The following is a 19,007-nucleotide window of genomic DNA, read 5'->3' on the forward strand; positions in this document are numbered from 1 at the left end:
TGCCTTTTTGCGAGGGAACTCCCTGCAGAGCCTCCGAGTAACCTCACAACTGTTGCCTCATGTACTCCATACACACCAGCTATTTGCCCACTGCTGGACTAACAATAGAACATTGAAATTCATGTAGCACTGTATTCAGCTGCTTAGGTCTACCTCCTGGTATTGACCTCCATGAATCCCACTCCCACAGGCTCCCACTGCCTTCACCCTGTCTCTAGCAGGCCTCCTGTTCCCCTACAAGTAAAAAAAATTCCTCTTCCACCAAAACCTTTAGTGCAAGATCTGAAAACCTTAGAGGTTGCTATATCCAATGCTTTGCCAGAATTCAATGTTTCTCTGACTGCATTTGCTTCCCGCACGACTACCAATACCTTGCTCCAGACATAATGTCCCTCCCCTCTAGGCAGTTCAGGCTCTCTTGAAGTCGTGTTTGCCACTCACATAATTTATCCATATTGATCGTAACATGGCAATTAACACTGGCTGGAATTTTAAAGCCTTTGAAAAACAGGCAGCTCAAAGATAGATGCTGCCTGCATTACAATGAACATGCGCTGGTTAATTATGCATCAGGGTTTAAAAGTCAGATGTCACTCATTTAAAAATGAGATGAGGTTTTTTTTTTGTTTTGCACTGAGGTCAGGTGTCTTTAGAACACTCTTCCTGAAAGGGTGGTGGATGCAGAATATTTTGTAAGGCAAAGTTTGATAAATGCTTATTAAGCAAAGAATTTCGAAAGTTTGTCACGGATGGAAGGAATTTTTATTTCACAGGATGCAGGCACACTACCCAGGTCAGCATTTATTGTCCATCTCTAATTGCCCAGAAAGTTAAGAGTCAACCATATTGCTGCTGGCCTGGAGTCACGTGTAGACCAGATCAGTGAAGGATGTCAGATCTCCTTCCCTAAAGGAAAGGATTGGTTGCAACAATCGACTGATGGAATTAACATGGAATCATTAGGCCAGCTCTTGAATTCAAACTGTACCATCTACCACAGTAGGATTCGTATCCATATTCCTAGAGCATTGGCTTAGGGCTCTGGATTGCCAGCCCTGTAACAATAACACTATGTCACCATCTCCCCTAATGCAGATTTGAGGTTCCAATCAAATCAGCCATGGTTTCATTGGCTGAGTGTCTCAAGGGGTCGAATGGTTTTGTGTGTTTGTATCATAATCCTTGCACGTCTTTGTGGTCTTTCACGCTAACTCCACAGGAAGACAAACAGATTTGTATGAGATGGCCATGATTTTAAGCTGAAGTGGCATCACCTCTTACGAAAAACCTGGACAAGTGACAAAGTCACTTGACATGGGATTGGTTAATGACACTTTCCTTGAATCATTTTAGAGGGTAAATAGTGCAGCTAACAACCAAGAATGTGCCAGATCATTTTCTAATTTCTTTTAAAATATTCATTAAAATTAATGGTGCAGAAAAAAATTAGCGTGCCCGTTGCATTCATTACCTTGTTATTTATTAAAATGGTTTAGATACAGTAATAACTAAAAGCTTGTGGAAATACAGGACATAAATGGAAATCAAGCAATGCACAGTTTTCTTTTGTTAATTTGGAATAAAGTCTGGAAAATATTTTCAGCTGAGGCAGATGAAACAACAGTAACAATATGATCTGAATTAATCTCCATCCACTTTCAACAAATAAATTTAATCTAAACATACGCCACTTCAGCACTAATTATTGCCCATCCCTAACTATACTTGAGCAAGTGGTGTTGAGCTGCCATCCTGAACCATCACAATCAATGTGTTGTAGGTATAGCTATAGTGTTTTTTTTTTAACAGAAATTCCATATGTTTGATCCAATTACAGCAAAGAAATAGTAATATAGTTCGAAGTTAGGATGGTGGATGACTTGGAGGGAAATTGAGGTGCTGTTGAAGGACTCTTGGTGATTGCTACAGTGCATGTTGTAGATGATGAACACTAACCAATGTGTGCTGGTGGTGGACGGAGGGCAGATCAAGCATGCTGCTTTGTCTTGGGCTCAGTTGAACTTTTTGAATATAGCTTGACCTTATCTTGTCCAGCAACCAAATCGCACTCCTGATTTGTGAATTTCAGATGGTGAAAGATTTTTACAGAGCCAGGCAGTCAGTTAGGCACTACACAATACCCAGCCTCTGACTTGCCTTTGTAACCATTGTATTTATATGTCTAACCCAGTTAAACTTTTACTGAATGGTAAACTCCAGGTTGTTGATGTTGGGAATTCAGCGATAGTCATGCCATTTTATGTGAACAGGGGCAGTTAGATGCTCTGTTTTTGGAAATGATAAATTCCTGGCACACAAGTGTCACTAATGTTGTCCATATGTTTCTGAATGCAGACATGGACTGCCTTGGTTTCTGATGATTTGCAGATATTACAGAGCACTGCACAATCATCGGCCAAGATGGCACTTCTGACCTTATGATGGAGGCAAGTTCATTTATGAAACAACTACTAGCCTAAGGAACTCCTAATGTTCTGAGATTGAGATTATTAGCCTCCAATAACCTGTCTTCCTTTGTGCTAAGGAATTCCCATTGACTTCAGTTTTGCTACTGCTCCCTGATGCCAGCTCAGTCAAATGCTACCTTGAAACCTTGGGTAGTCACTGTTTGTTTTTTTTTCACTTTTTTGTAATTCAGATTATTTGGATCAAGGCTGAGAAGATGTAAATCTGAGTGCCCCGAGCAGAATCCAAACTGAGCATTGGTGAACCATTTGTTGTTGAGCAAGTGTAGCTAGGTACCATTGCTGATTACAGCTTCCATCGCTTTGCTTCTGTTTGGGAGCATACCAATGGGGCTGTAACTGGTTGAGTTTAATTTTTCTTGCTTTCAGTTGCCAGGCATCACCTCAGCAATTTTGCACATTGATGAATAGATCTCAGTGTTGTAGCTTGTATAAGAGTATGGGTACTACTGCTGAAATGTTGCCATGGCCTTTGGTCTTCGCTGTATCCAGTGTTTGTAGCTGTTTCTTGACATTTTATATAATGAATTGAATTGTCGATAGACTGGTATCTGTGTTGCTGGAGTCCTTTGGAGAAAGCTGAGATAGCCCATCCAATTGAAACATGGGCAAATACTAAAGTATTCTGTATGTAATGGACTGGGATAGTGGTCTGGCATGGATGGAGTCTATGTTGCATTATTACCAAGTTATCATTACTATTGCCCAATTTTCAGGTGTATCTGACATGATGTTCTGAACCTTTCATTTTTAAGTACAGCAATTCTCAATTTGTGGTCTACTATGTGAACTATAAGGTATGACAAATGAATCAAAAGTAAAGCAATAAACTTACTAGAGTTCTACACATATCTGTGAAAAGTATAAGTTTTAGCCATGTCTGTGGCATTCTAATACACAAACTCTTGACTGGTTGCATCTTTTATATTTTAGGACATCTTATTGAATAGTTCACTGTTAGTATAAAACTTACCTGCTTAGATATCAGATTGTTTATTTAGCCTGAATTATAACTAACATGACAAATAGTCTGAATTACAATTTATAACCTCTACCACCAAGCAGGACAGGTCAGTAGATGCATAGGAAAACCATCACCTACAAGTTCCCCTCCAAGAAACACACCATCGTCACTTGGGATTATCATGTTCCCTCATGGTGACTGGGTTAGAAACCTGCAACTCCCTCTCTTGTAGCATTGTGGCTGTGCCTACATCCCAGGGACTGATGTGACTGAAGAATGCAGTTCACCAGCATCTCTGCAGGACAATTAGATATGTGCAATAATTGCAGTACATGCATTTCATTAATGTTGTTCTTTATTCAATCTCCCACCAACATATCCTGTGGAACATTTTCTTAAGAAATTCATCCTCTCTCTACCTGGTGTGCTTTACCACTTCTATTTATGACACATTTAAATTAAATGTCAACTGATAACAAAATGAAAGTCTTGCTTATGCTTTCAAAAGTTGGTATAGCATTATCATAGATTATATTCAGAAATATGTGGAATTTTATTTTAAGATACACAAGCTCTCATTTAAGTAACTATGGACCATAATTTCAAACTTGCCAGCAAGAAAGCTAGGAGTGAGATGAGATTAAGCATCTTTACTCGGAGTTGTTAGGATTTGGCATACTCTGCCTGGGAGAGTGGTGGACGCAGATTCCATACAAGGTTTCAAAAGAGAGCTGGATTCACATTCAAAGTGATGAATTTAGATGGCTACGGAGATAGGGCTGGAGAACGGGACTAGCTGGGTAGTTCTTTTGGGAGCCAGTAAAGACATGTTGGGTCAAGTGGCCTTCTTCTGTACTGTAAAATTCAATGATTCTAAGCAACCTACTCTTTGCCTTCAATGAAAATTATGCACTGTGGTGATAATACACTTAACACAATACACTGACAACAGCATGAAAATCATCTAGGGAAGAAAAGGATAAGTTCAAATAAACTCTTATGGCATAAACCAAATACTATTTGAGATAATTTGCCTCTTCATTTTAGGAAAATTTCATTCTGGCTTCTTTGTATTGCAGAGAAATAACAGCAAACTTTTAATTAAATTTACAATTTCTTGCAGTATATTTAGAGATATAAAAAATGCCTGTAGCATACTTTGCCAAACTGTTCACATTCAGGCTACCTGTGCAGGTGTCAAAAATGGTTTAATTTGTTGCTTAACCATGAAGCAACAGGATATAGCTTCCTTGAAAGCAGAAAACTAACATTTGTTTTTGAAAATCTGTGTCATTTTTAGGCAATGTAATTGTCACCTAATTTTCCTCTGGTCTAAATTTGCTGTCTATATTGTAGCATTCAATTGTTCCACGTTTGGTTAACAACAGTCTGTTCGTTATTGATGCTAACTGTGCTTAATTGGTAAAGCCGGGGCGTGCGCATTTAGCAAAGTAAATAAAAGCTGTTGCAGTTTCTGGATGCAAAGAGCTGTAACTGTGTGCAATTTTGGTCTCCTTAACTGAGGACAGATGTTTTGGCAATGGAGGAAATACAACTAAGCTTTAACAGGCTGATTTCAGGGATGGCAGTATTGACATATGAGGAAGAATTTAGTTGATTAGGATTATATTCATAGGAGCTTAGAAGAATGCGAGGGAATCTCATAGAAACCGATCAAATTCTAACAAGACTAGACAGAGTTGATGCAGTAAGGATGGTCCTGATGACTGGGCTGTCCAGAGCTAGGGGTCATTGTCCAAAAATACAGTGTAGGCAATAGGACTGAGATCAAAAGAAATGTCTCCACCCAGAGACTGCTGAGCCTGTGGAAATTTCTGACACAGAAAATGATTGAGGCCAAAACATTGAATGTTTTCAAGGAATTAGAAATGCTTCTTAGAGCTAAAGGGATCAAAGGGTACGTTGAGAAAGGAATAGGGGACTGAGTTGAATGACTAGCTATGATCATATTGAATGGCAGAGCAGACTCAAAGGGTCAAATGGCCTACTCCTGCTCCTATTTTCTGTGCAACAATGTATAAAACACTGTAAATAAATTCCTGTTGCTCACATAGAAATTCGTCATCGTTGCATAGTTACGAAATATGAAACATAGACTACGTTCACTGAGCATGTTGGAAGGTGAGGAGGTGAAACTGAGGACAGAATGCAAACAGTTGAGAGTGCAGCCAAACTGCCTCAATGCCTACTTCTTGCATAAATAAATTTTATGCCATTGCCACCACCATACACAAAGTTGTTCTTAGACGCCTTCAAAATTTTTGTACGGACAGTTTTTATTTGATAGAATGTCAGAAGTACAATTCCTTGCAATAATGGAATCATATAGAGATTATTGCAAGGAATTGGGATAACATATTACCATAAATTGAGGCCTGACTATTGGAGAGGAACAAAGAGTCAGGATATATGGAGCACTATTCATATTAACATGCTGTGACCAGTGTACATCATGAAAATCACGTATTTAATATTAATGACTCAATGATGACATAAAGTAAGGCTGGAATGTAAACTGTGAGGAGGACTCAGAGAGGCTGAAAATAATATTGGCAGATAAGTGAGTGGCCGGAAGGTAGAATGTGAAGATGTGTGAGGTTATTCACTTTGACTGTAAGATTAGAGAAATTGTGTTAATATTGTGGCATAGTCATAATATCACTAGACTGATAATCCCGAACCCCAATGATAATATATTGGGGACGCTGAATCCCATCATGACAAGTAATGAAATTTGAATTTTAAAAATCTGGAATTAAGATTAAGGTAATATAAAAACCCACCTGGCTCACTAATATCCTTGAAGGAAATCTGTCATCCTTACCTGTTTGGTCTATATGTCACTCCAGACCAAACAGCAATGTGGCTGAAATGGCCTACAGAGCTGTTCAGCTCAAGGGGAATTAGGGATGGACAAAAATGCTAGCACTGCCAACAATGCCAACATCACATGCGAGAAAAATAAAATATATTGTTTGTTTAAAGAAGTGTCAAACATGTAAATGTTGAAGTTCAAAGGGACTTCAATGTACACTGAAGAGAAACAAAGAAAACTAGCAGGCAGTTTGGGAGGCAAATGACATGTTGGTCATTATTGGAGAGAATTGGAGTAGAAAGATAAGGAACTGCTCTTGCAATTGTGGAGTGTTTTTTGTTAAGATAATACCTGCAGTATTTTGTGTGTTTTTCATCTCAATATCTAAGGAAGGGCATTATTCCATTGGACGCCGTACATCAAAGATTCACAAGAATAGTTCCTAGAATGAGGAAGTTGTCCTGTGGTGAGGACGAGCAAATTTGAAGTATAGGCACTGGAGTTTAGAAGAATGAGATGTCATCTCAATGAAATCAACAAGACTCTGGAAGGACTTGAGCAGTAGGCAATGCAAGCTTATTTCCAACGGCTGAAAAATCCAGAATATGGTTCAAAGCCTCAAAATAGACAGCTGAATATTTAACACAGGGATGAGGAAAAATGATTTCCCTCAAAGAGTTGACTATATTGATGAATCTCCATCACTGAATATATTTAAGGCTGCAATCAACAAATAGTTGGTTTCTGAGGGATATCAGCAGAGGGCAGGTGGAGTGAATTCGAGGCAGAAGTTCAGCTGTGATCATTTTGAATAGTGGGGTAGATCAAGGGTCTGTGTAGTACCCCTCCCCTAGGTTTTGTGTTATGTTCCTAAAAGTTTCTTTCCTAGATGGTATGAAGTTAAATCCACTGGATGTCATAGAAACTTGAGAGTTCAGATGCATAAACCTTTAAAATGCTACCAACAGCTGCATAAAATAATCAAAAAGGCTAATGGAATGCTAGCTTTTACATCTAGAGGACTAGGGTATGAGGGTGCAGAAGGTATGCTGCAGTTATATAAAACCATGGTTAGACCTCTCTTGGAGTATTGTGAGCATATCTTGGCACCACACCTTGGGAAGGATATACTGGCCTTGCAGAGAGTACAACAGGTTTACAAAAATAATAATTGGACTTCAGTGGTTAAGTTATGAGGAGTCATTTTACAGTTAAGCCTGTTTTCTCTTGAATTTAGATGTTTAAGAAGTGACGTGACCGAAATGTTCAAGATATTAACAGGACAGGACAGGACAGGTAAAGATAAACTATTTCCATTGGTTGGAGATTCTAGAATTAGGAGGCACAGTCAGGATAGATGTTAGGAAGTACTTCTATGCACAAAGGGTGATAGAGATTTGGAACTCTCTTCCACAAATGGCAATGAATGCCAGATAAGTTGTTAATTTTAAATTGATAATATTTTGTTAAGCAAAGGTATTAAGAGACATGGGCCAAATACACGTAATTGGAGTTAGCCACAGTTTCATAGAATGGTAGAACAGGCTCAAGGCGCTGAATGGCCTAACCCTATTCCTATGAATGTTCCACTTTTTATTTTACTCCTTGTGCAATATTTTAAGTATAATATCTATTCCTTTTTTTAACTACATGGTCTGCAGTCTGCAGGTCTCAGTTAGGATTCTTTGATCTGATTGGTTGCCTGGTTACCCTGCGGCTTGTCTTGCTCAGTGATGCCTGATATGTCCTCTAGAGGTCCCTACATTCAAACATAAGTACATGACTGGAGTTTCCACTGACAAGTCCGTGTAAATGGTTATAAACTATTGTAGTCTTTTAGTTTGGCTTTTGGCAAAGTTAAGGAGATGAAAAAATATTTTAATGTTATCAGAATTTGATATCGTGAATACAACTAAATGTGAAAATTTGCAGCTCTTTCTGCAGAGCAATTTGAATACTCTCAATTAATGCTTATTTTTGAGTCTCTTGAACATACATACAAATCAGGAGAGGTGGGCCATTCAGCCCATCGAGGTAGCTCTGCAATTTAACAAGATCATGCCTGATCTGATTATAAGCTCAAATCCATATTCTAGCCTGCCCCAATAATCGTTCAACCCCTTGCATAACAAAACACCATCTACCTCTGCCTTAAAATATTCAAGAGCTCTGCTTCCACCTCCACTTTTCTGGAAGAAAGTTCTAAAGACTCTCAAACCTTAGAGGAAAACAAAATATTTTAAATTAAAGCAGATGTTGATTTTTAAATAGCAAACCATGATTCTAGATTATCCCATCAGGGAAAACAGCCCCTCTACATTTATCCTGTCAAGACTGGTCAGGATTTTATATTTCAATAAAGTTGGTGTCTTAGTGTTCTAAACTCCACTGGACACAAGGCTAGTCTATCCAACCTTTTCACATTAGACAACAGCCCATTCCAGATGTTGGTTTAGTAAACCTACTCTGAACTGCCTCCAACATATTTATATCCTTTCTTTAAAATTAGATAATCAATAACATGCACAGCACACCAGATATAGTCTCATCAGCCTGTTATAACTGATGCATAAACACCCTACTTTTAATTTCATTTTCAATCATGGTAAAGGACATTACTCTACTGGTCATGGTAATCACTTGCTTCACCTGATACTGACCTTTTGCAATTCATGCACACAAGAACACCGGAATAACTCTGCATCTCAAACCTCTGGTAATATCTCAGCAAGTAGATAATGTGCTTCTTTTCTAGCCTTATGCCAAAATGGACAATTTCATATTTTCACATAATATCCTCCAATTGCCATATTTTTGCATATTCATTTAACCTATCAATATCCCTTTTTTAGCCTCTTTTGTTTTTTACATGTCTTTGTGTCATCAGCAAAATTGGCAACCATACATCCAGTACCTTCTTCCAAATCAGGGACACAGTTAAAAGTTGTTGAAATCCCAGAACACAATCACTGAAGCACCCCACTCAGTAGATTTGCCAACCTGAAAAAGGTCAATTTACATCTACTGACACAACAAGGTGTAGAGCTGAATGAACACAGCAGGCCAAGCAGCATCAGAGGAGCAGGAAAGCTGATGTTTCGGGTCTAGACCCTTCTTCAGAAATGGGGGAGGGGAAGGGGATTCTGAAATAAATAGGGAGAAATGGGGAGGTGGATAGAAGATGGATAAAGGAGAAGCTAGGTGGAGAGGAGACAGACAGGTCAAAGAGGCGGGGATGGAGCCAGTAAAGGTGAGTGTAGGTAGGGAGGGGATAGGTCAGTCCAGGGAGGACGGACAGGTCAAGGAGGTGGGATGAGGCTAGTAGGTAGGAGTTGGGGGTGGGGCTTGAGGTGGGAGGAGGGGATAGGTGGGAGGACAGGTTAGGGAGGCGGGTACGAGCTGGGCTGGTTTTGGGATGTGGTAGGGGGAGGGGAGATTTCGAAGCTTGTGAAGTCCACATTGATACCATTGGGCTGCAGGGTTCCCAAGCGGAATATGAGGTGCTGTTCCTGCAACCTTCGGGTGGCATTGCTGTGGCACTGCAGGAGGCCCAGGATGGACATGTCGTCTGAGGAATGGGAGGGGGAGTTGAAATGGTTCACGACTGGGAGGTGCAGTTGTTTGCTGCGAACTGAGCGCAGGTGTTCCACAAAGCGGTCCCCAAGCCTCCGCTTGGTTTCCCCGATGTAGAGGAGGCCACATCTGGAACAGCAGATACAGTGTACCACATTAGCAGATGTGCAGGTGAACATCTGTTTGATGTGGAAGGTCTTCTTAGGGCCTGGGATGGGGGTGAGGGGGGAGGTGTAGGGGCAGGTGTAGCACTTCCTGCGGTTGCAGGGAAAGGTCCCAGGGGTGGTGGGGCTGGTGGGGAATGTGGAGTGGACAAGGGAGAGAGTGGCCAGCTAAGTGGATATGGGTGTCAGTGGAGGGGGATCTCGACTCTATTTTCTCCCCCTTGGCCCAGGAACTCCCCACCTACGTCCGTGACACCACCTACACCCTCCACCTCCTCCAAAACGTCCGATTCCCTGGTCCCCAACACTTCATCTTTACCATGGACATCCAGTCCCTATACACTTGCATTCCCCATGCAGATGGCCTAAACGCCCTCCGCTTCTTCCTGTCCCTCAGGCCTGACCAGTCCCCCTCCACTGACACACTTATCCACTTAGCTGAACTCGTCCTCACTCTTAACAACTTCTTCAATTCCTCCCACTTCCTACAGACAAAGGGGGTGGCCATGGGTACTCGCATGGGCCCAAGCTATGCCTGTCGCTTTGTAGGATATGTGGAACAATCCCTCTTCCAAAGCTACACTGGCCCTATCCCCCAACTCTTCCTCCATTACATCGATGACTGTATCGGCGCTGCTTCGTGCTCCCATGAGGAGCTCGAACAGTTCATCCACTTCACTAACACCTTCCACCCCAACCTTAAGTTCACCTGGACCATCTCCGACACCTCTCTCTCCTTCCTGGACCTTTCTATTTCCGTCTCTGGCAACCACCTGGAAACCGATATCCATTTCAAGCCTACCGACTCCCACAGCTACCTAGAGTACACCTCCTCTCACCAACTTTCCTCCGAAAAGACTATCCCCTATTCCCAATTCCTTCGCCTCCGCCGCATTTGCTCCTGAGATGAAACATTCCACTCCCGGACATCCCAGATGTCCTAGTTTTTCAAGGACCGCAACTTCCCCTCCACAGTGGTCGAAAATGCCCTCGACTGTGTCTCTCGCACTTCTCGCAACTCATCCCTCACACCCCCTCCCCACAATAACAACCAAAACAGAATCCCCCTTGTCCTCACGTACCACCCCACCAACCTCCGGATCCAACGCATCATCCTCCGACACTCCGCCATCTGCAATCCGACCCCACTACCAAAGACATTTTTCCCTCCCCACCCTTATCTGCTTTCTGGAGGGACCACTCTCTCCATGACTCCCTTGTCCGCTCCACACTCCCCACCAGCCCCACCACCCCTGGCACTTTTCCCTGCAACCGCAGGAAGTGCTACACCTGCCCCTACATCTCCCCCCTCACCCCGATCCCAGGCCCTAAAAAGAGCTTCCACATCAAACAGATGTTCACCTGCACATCTGCTAGTGTGGTATACTGTATCCGCTGTTCCAGATGTGGCCTCCTCTACATCGGGGAAACCAAGCGGAGGCTTGGGGACCGCTTTGTGGAACACCTGCGCTCGGTTCGCAACAAACAACTGCACCTCCCAGTCACGAACCATTTCAACTCCCCCTCCCACTCCTTGGATGACATGCCCATCCTGGGCCTCCTGCAGTGCCACAACAATGCCACCCGAAGGTTGCAGGAAAAGCACCTCATATTCCGCTTGGGAACCCTGCAGCCCAATGGTATCAATGTGGACTTCACAAGCTTCGAAATCTCCCCTCCCCCTACCGCATTCTAAAACCAGCCCAGCTCGTACCCGCCTCCCTAACCTGTCCTCCCACCTATCCCCTCCTCCCACCTCAAGCCCCACTCCCATCTCCTACCTACTAGCCCCATCCCACCTCCTTGACCTGTCCGTCCTCCCTGGACTGACATATCCCCTTCCTAACTCCCCAGCTACTTTCACCTTTACTGGTTCCATCCCCACCTCCTTGACCTGTCTGTCTCCTCTCCACCTATCTTCTCCTTTATCCATCTTCTATCTGCCTCCCCCTCTCTCCCTATTTATTTCAGAATCCCCTTCCCCTCCCCCATTTCTGAAGAAGGGTCTAGACCCGAAACATCAGCTTTCCTGTTCCTCTGATGCTGCTTGGCCTGCTGAGTTCATCCAGCTCTACACCTTGTTGTCTCAGATTCTCCAGCATCGGCTGTTCCTACTATCATTTACATCTACTCTCTGCTTCCTGTAAGTTGGCCAAAGCAAATTGCTAACCACTATATCCTGAGCTTTTACTTTCCACATAACCTTCAATGTGGCATCTTTGTGGCTGTCTGGAATTCTAAACATAGTATGGTACATCTATCAGGGTTTCCCTTCTTCACAGCATGTGTTACTTCTTCAAAGAACTCCAATGGATTTGTCAAATACAATTTCCATTTTACAAAGCTATGTTCACTCTCCATGATCACCTTGACTTTATTCAAGTTGACTGCTATAATTTCGTTCATAACGCCCTCTGATATATTCCCTATTTTGAATTCCGTGAATGATCTCCAAAACCACATTGAGGAACACTGAAATCATTTGACTTGAGCTTGCTGAAACCAAAGAGCTGAAAACTTATCTCAACATAATCTAAATGTTAGCTGTGGCAAACACCCTGAAATATCTGAAGTAAATTGATTCAGCATTAGTATTTAAATTCCTTCCATTTATGGTAATGATGAAACTGAGAAGAAAATCAAAAAAAACAATGTGAAGGCAAAATATTCCTTACTTCAATTGTGTTGAGAGTTGGAAGTTGAAAAAAATCAGGGGAAGAATGCTAAGTGATTTATTTATACCAAATGTTACTGTTGTGGGCTTTGAATTCATTGCTAAAAGGTAAAGTTTTGTGTTATTGAATTTGCTGTGGAAGGTCACCTTGGAACAGCATATGGAGGAAAACTAGGTGTGCACTCAATTCATTCATACCATTCCATCAGTGATCTGCCCGAAGGCAGGTCCTTGGCTCATTGTCTTCTGATGTCTCATCCTGAGCTATTTATCTTCGCAGTTTATCAGTGCCACTTTGTTATTAACTTTCACTTTCAAGGGCAAGACGACAGTCCCCAAAGTCCACCTCCACTAGAATCGGAACTGAACCCACATAGGTGGCATTAATCTGAATCACACAATAGCCAGCTAGTCAACTGAGGTAACTGGCCTCATGCACTTGAACAGAAACGCAATGGAAATTTCAGTTTTTTCCCTACATGCTGTTACTGGGTGATTGCTTACACCAAATGAAACTTGGAAATTCACCCATTGTGCTGCAGCTATTTCTAGTGTTTTCCAATTATTTCTTTATTTCCATGTTGTCGCTTATGTTTATTTTTACCTTTTTGCTGTAACCTCTTCTTTTCTTTATAAATAGATAGATATAGATTAGAATTCTATACAAACGTAGTAACAGAAACAATATTCCTGTAAGTGAAGCAGAATATGACTTGCATTCATTGCATTGCAGGGGCCGACTGGAAACAAATCATAATCAATGATACTGCCTTTTTTCAAATTTTTGACATATTCTCATCTAAAAGGTCAGAAATTCAATACAAGGCAATTTTTTTCCAACGATTAACACAAAAGATTTACACTCGTTATCAGTATCAATTACAGTTAAACTAACTCACATCTACTCATCCTACACTGATTCATTGTCTCAGGGGCATTGTGCATGTTAATACTTTAAAAAGACTGGATGTTAAGAAGGATTTTAAGAAGGATCGTGACAGTCAATATTTGCAGCACCAGAAATTATTTCAACATGAGGGAAATGTGTACAGGTCTGTTTTTGCCATTGACTGCAATAATGGATAATGTCATTGGGTCAAAGGTCTTGATATTTCGGTTTAAAGAAAATTACACTGATCAGAGCCAGTGATTACAATGAATCCAGGTCTTGGGTATACACATTAAGGAATACTTAATTGCCCCTGAAAAAAGAAAGCTGGGAAGGCGAGTGGGGGTTGGGGAGTCAGAGTGCAACCTTTCAAATAATAGTCATTACAAAGAAGATGGAGGTTTTTTGGTGCAATTGTGACCTACATCAATGACCGAGATAATAAGCAAGGAAGAAACTAGTAAGTAGGATACAAAAAGCATACCAAGTAATATTGATTGATTCAGTAAGTACTTATCTCTCAGTGAGTAAAATTTGGTAGATCAATTATAATGCAGGATGTCCACTTCAGTAGGAAGAATATGAAAGCAGGATATTATTTAAATGTAGCAAATTTGCAAAATACTATGATTATTTTCATCTCTGAGTTGAAGAGAGGGTTATTTGAAATCACAAGCTTTTGAAGCATTGCCGTTTTTTCAGGTGAAGTTACCCGATGAAGGGGTAGTGCTTTGAAAATTTGTGATTAAAAACAAACCTGCTGGGCCATAACCTGGTGTCGTGTGACTTCTGACCTTGTCCACCCCAGTCCAACACCAGCACCTCCACATCATATTTGAAGAGAGATGTACCTCCATTGGAAGCAGTTCAGAGAAGGTTCAGTGGGCTAATTCCTGGGATGAAGAGGCTGTCTAATGAGATAAGGTAGAGCAATTTAGCCTGATACATGTTGGAGATTGGAAGAATATGTAGTGATCTTGTTGTAACATACAAGATTCTCAGTGTGCTTCACAGAATAGATACTCAAAATGATAAACTAAATACAGCTAGAAAGAAGTCTCCTCACAAAATATAATGAGCTGGATATTACCAAAATTTGTCGAAGTGTTAATTTCAGGGAATTTCAAGGAAGAGTTCCTTTCATACAACTCTTGCTGCATCTTTCTGCACCTGACCACATTATGTATGCACCACGCCTACATAGCCTCAGGAACAAAAACAGAAGTTGCTATAAAAGCTCAGCAGGGTTGGCAGCACCTAATGAAGAAAAAATCAGAGTGAACGTCTCAAGTCCGATGATCTTTCCTCAGAACTTCTGAGGAAGGACCCGAAACGTTCACTCTGATTTTTTTCTTCTCAGATGCTGTCAGACCTGCTGAGCTTTTACAGAAACTTCTGTTTTTGTTCCTGATTTACAGCAACCGCAGATCTTTTGGTGCCTTGATAGCCTCAGTCTATCTGCGCTCAGCAGCAGCAGAAGTACTTGCCCCTGTCAGGACCTTCCACCACTGTGCACCGGGTCAATTTCTACCAGCCATTGCATAAACCTCCACGGTACAGGTATCGAGGGGAGAGTAAAAAGAAAAGTCTCTGAGTGCTCATTGTTGACATCTCATTGGAAATAGAATACCAGGGTATATCTTAAATAAATTGCGATTTTACATCATCCCTTGGTTGATCAGCTGTCATAACTGCAGCTACAGAAATGAAGCTACACAAACTACCCATCCTTAGCCCCATTCCAAAAGGGAGTTCTATTTTTTGCCCTAATGCCCAGCACAGCATAGTACCTTGTCACTGTTCAGGATGGACAGTGGCCCATTTCCTTGACTGACTTGGAAGGTCAGTCTGATGAGTGAACAGATAACTGACACATCTCAGTGCAGCTCCCAGATTGTTTTACCTCTATTCCTCTGACTGATTGCACTGGATTTGTGGGATTGATTGTGGCCCACCCCCTGACTGTAGTATTACAAACTTCCAGACCCAAACCTCCCCAAGTGAATGACTGACTGACTGTGTCCCAGCCCCTGGATTAAGCTCAGGTGCTGCCCTTGACAGTCTGATTGACGACAGTCCATCTTGATCTGACTTAAGACTACCCCCTTCAGACTTTGAGACAACGCCATTTGGTTGAAGCACATGTGTGTTTGTTGCATAAGCAGCTGGTATTCACTGCTGATGAGACATCAGCATAGCACAATGTTGTACAGCAACAGGTTCACTTCCTTGACTGATCACTGCTGGCAGATGGGACAAGTTGCCTGACTTTGTCTGCGCTAAAAGGCAAGGCAAGACAGAAGTACTGGAAAGCTGTGGTTTTTGGAATGATGTGGGAAAGCACAAAAAGGTGCGGTAAGGCAAGGCAGAGATGCTTGTAGCATTCAGATAAATGCAAAGTGAATGAATATTAGTAAAGTAGGTGAAGACCTCTGATCGATGGGATGGGGCCATCCATATGCACAAAGTAGCCTATTGGCAGATTTGCATTGAAAGCTGTTAATACACTCCAAAGTGCAGGCTTTGGTGAACTTTATTTTGATTGGGTCAGAGATGTCCCATGATCATATGACACAACTGAAGTGGAGAGGAGTGGGGAAATGTGGAAAGGATGATGGTGTTGCTGCCCATGGAGAGTGCCCTGAGATGCTGGGACCGCTAGTCAAAACGGAGGGCCAGGGAGGAACCGCCAGTTATCTGCTTGACTTTTGTGTTGGGAATTGTTGCCATCTAGTTTCTATCCAATGCATGGGAGGATACCAAATTTCATATAAATAACCAGGAGAAGTGATAATGGGACATTAATATCATGTAAACAGGCCTTTCACCGCTTATTAGTGAGATTCTCATTTTGTTGTTGAACCTTGGGGTAAAATCAACTTCTCCCAATGTTGAGATTCTTGTTTTTCTAATCTATGTCTTCCAACTGACTTACTATTACCCATATCACTCAGAGCCTGGGAAAATTCAGCCCCAATGATTTTATAAGGTGTTTTCAGACCTCTACATGTTAGCAATCTGATTTAAAATCACTGCAAGCTATTTCTAAAAATAATAATTAACCATTTACTTATTCTGTTAGTGTACCTCATTAGTTTCTTTGTAAAGCTAAACATAAACTGATATGAAAATAGCTTTAAAGCTTGACTTCCAAGTCACCATGCACCAATCCAGGAAATGATTCACCTCATGTTCAAAACAAATTGAAGCTGTTAAACAAATGAACTGCAGTCACTGTCACTTGATGAAAATCCTAAACTCCCAACCATATAATATTGTGGGATTACTGACACCACTTAGACCGCAATGACTCAAGATCACATTCTCAAACATAATTTGGCATGGGCAAGAAATGCTGTTCTTGCCAGTGACACCATCATTTTATGAAAGATTAAAATAAAATGAAAACTAAATAGATAAGAAATCAGGATTTAAAATTCATATTAGCACAAGCCTTGGCATTGGATTCAAACACTTTGTAAATGCTTAAGAACGCTGTGTTATTTTCTGTTTTGGTGGCTTTTCTAACTTAAGATCAATTGCTTACATTCAGAAGAGTGAAAAAGTTTGATATTAAATTAAACTACGCAAATACCAGGGAGTTAACATTTTGCAGTCAACATTCCATCTTTTGAAGTAGTCAACAATGTTGACTTCATTGAGACCAAATGCCTCTAAAATATTTATTTTATTTGTTCACAGTACATGCATGTTACTGGCTAGACGAGCATTTAGTGCCCAGCCATTGGTGACCACATGATGTAAGTATACCCAGTGTGTTTTTGGGAAGGGAATTTGAGGATGTTCACCAAATGACAGTGAGGGAATGGTAATATATTTCCAAGTCAGCATGGTGGGTGGCTTGGAGAGTAACGTTGAGGTGGTGATGTTACCATGCAAGTGCTGCCCACATCCCTCTAGATAGGACTATGCTTTTGGACAGTTGAAGAAGCCTCGACGAGCTGCTATAGAACATTTTGCAGATGGTATATTGGTTAGTATTAAGTTGCTTACATTACTAAAATATGTAGCACTTATTGTCATGAAAGAGAATTGCTAAGCATAGCTGTACAGTTTTCTTGTAAATATGGTACTGACATATATGCTCTGAAATTTTTTATAATGGATATCCAGAGACAAAAATAAGTACAAAGCTATAAAATGTTGAAACAGAAGCATGAAATGTGCCATCAAATAACTACTATTTTTGCAGAAATATAATCTCTGTTTTAATGAACAAATCTTTCCTAAATTTACTGATTTATTTTATCCTCTGTTCATTTCCTGTTTTACATGAAATTTTGAATATAATTTTCATTCATATTTCTGCAATGAATACACCCCACATCAGTGTGTATGTGCTTTGGAGAGATATTGATGTAGCAGACAAGTAATACAGAGACATAGGGTCATGCTCAGGGGCATGAGTTTGAACTTGAATTCAGTTAACGAAAATCTGGAATTTAAAAAGAAGTAGAGTAGTAATGACCATTAAACTATTGTTTGTTTTAAAAAAAATCTCAAACAATAATGTTCTTTAGGGAAGGAAAATTGGCCATCCTCTCTCTATATGACTCTAGGTCCTAAGCAATGCTTAACTCTAACTGCTACAAAGTTTAGTAATGCAATGAAGCCAGACAGATCATCTGGCATTTAAGGCACCAGAAATGACAACAGCGCACACTGCCCTGTAAACCTACAAAGGCCATCAGCAGCAGTAGATTGCATTCAATCACAACCTGCAATCTCATGGCTTGGCAAATCCCTGACTCTGCAATTACCACCAAGCAAGCTGGTTCAAACACTAGTTCAAGGAAGAGTGCATCTTCAAAAGGAAAATGTAGAAAAATAAGCAAGAGGGAAAATATTATTGCACTATTAGTTACTGAAGGACTCACACAGAGATGAAGGCAGAAAGATTTATTCCCGGTAAGAGTAGCAAGGCTGAAGCAAACACAAAACTGTCCAAACTTCTGTTAAGAGCTGGAGTTCTTTCCACACCTTTATAGAGCTCTTCTCGTCCCGTTGTCTTTGCTTATCTGGGAAGTCACAATGTCGTCTCCCTCCAGGCTTCTGTATGAAATTGCACTCTGACTACGTAAGAACTATTTTGCACATTTCTATCTGGCCAATGGTTACTGCAGCAGGTCTTGCATTCATCCAGTCAGAGCTGTGGGCTCCACATAATAGGAAGGATATAAGCTCAACAACAAACTGATAGTGCAGATTGAGAAGCTACTTCTGATTTGAGGAATAGAAGTAAGAAGGAAGGCCTAAATGAGTTCACAGAGAAGAATAAGAGATGATATGAGAGATAGTAGAAACTGCAGATGCTGGAGAATCTGAGATAACAAGGTGTAGAGCTGGATGAACACAGCAGGTGAAGCAGCATCAGAGGAGCAGGAAAGCTGACGTTTCGGG

The sequence above is a fragment of the Rhincodon typus genome, chromosome 6 (genome assembly GCF_021869965.1).
Source record: "Rhincodon typus isolate 14 chromosome 6, sRhiTyp1.1, whole genome shotgun sequence".
NCBI classification, from domain to species: Eukaryota; Metazoa; Chordata; class Chondrichthyes; order Orectolobiformes; family Rhincodontidae; genus Rhincodon; species Rhincodon typus.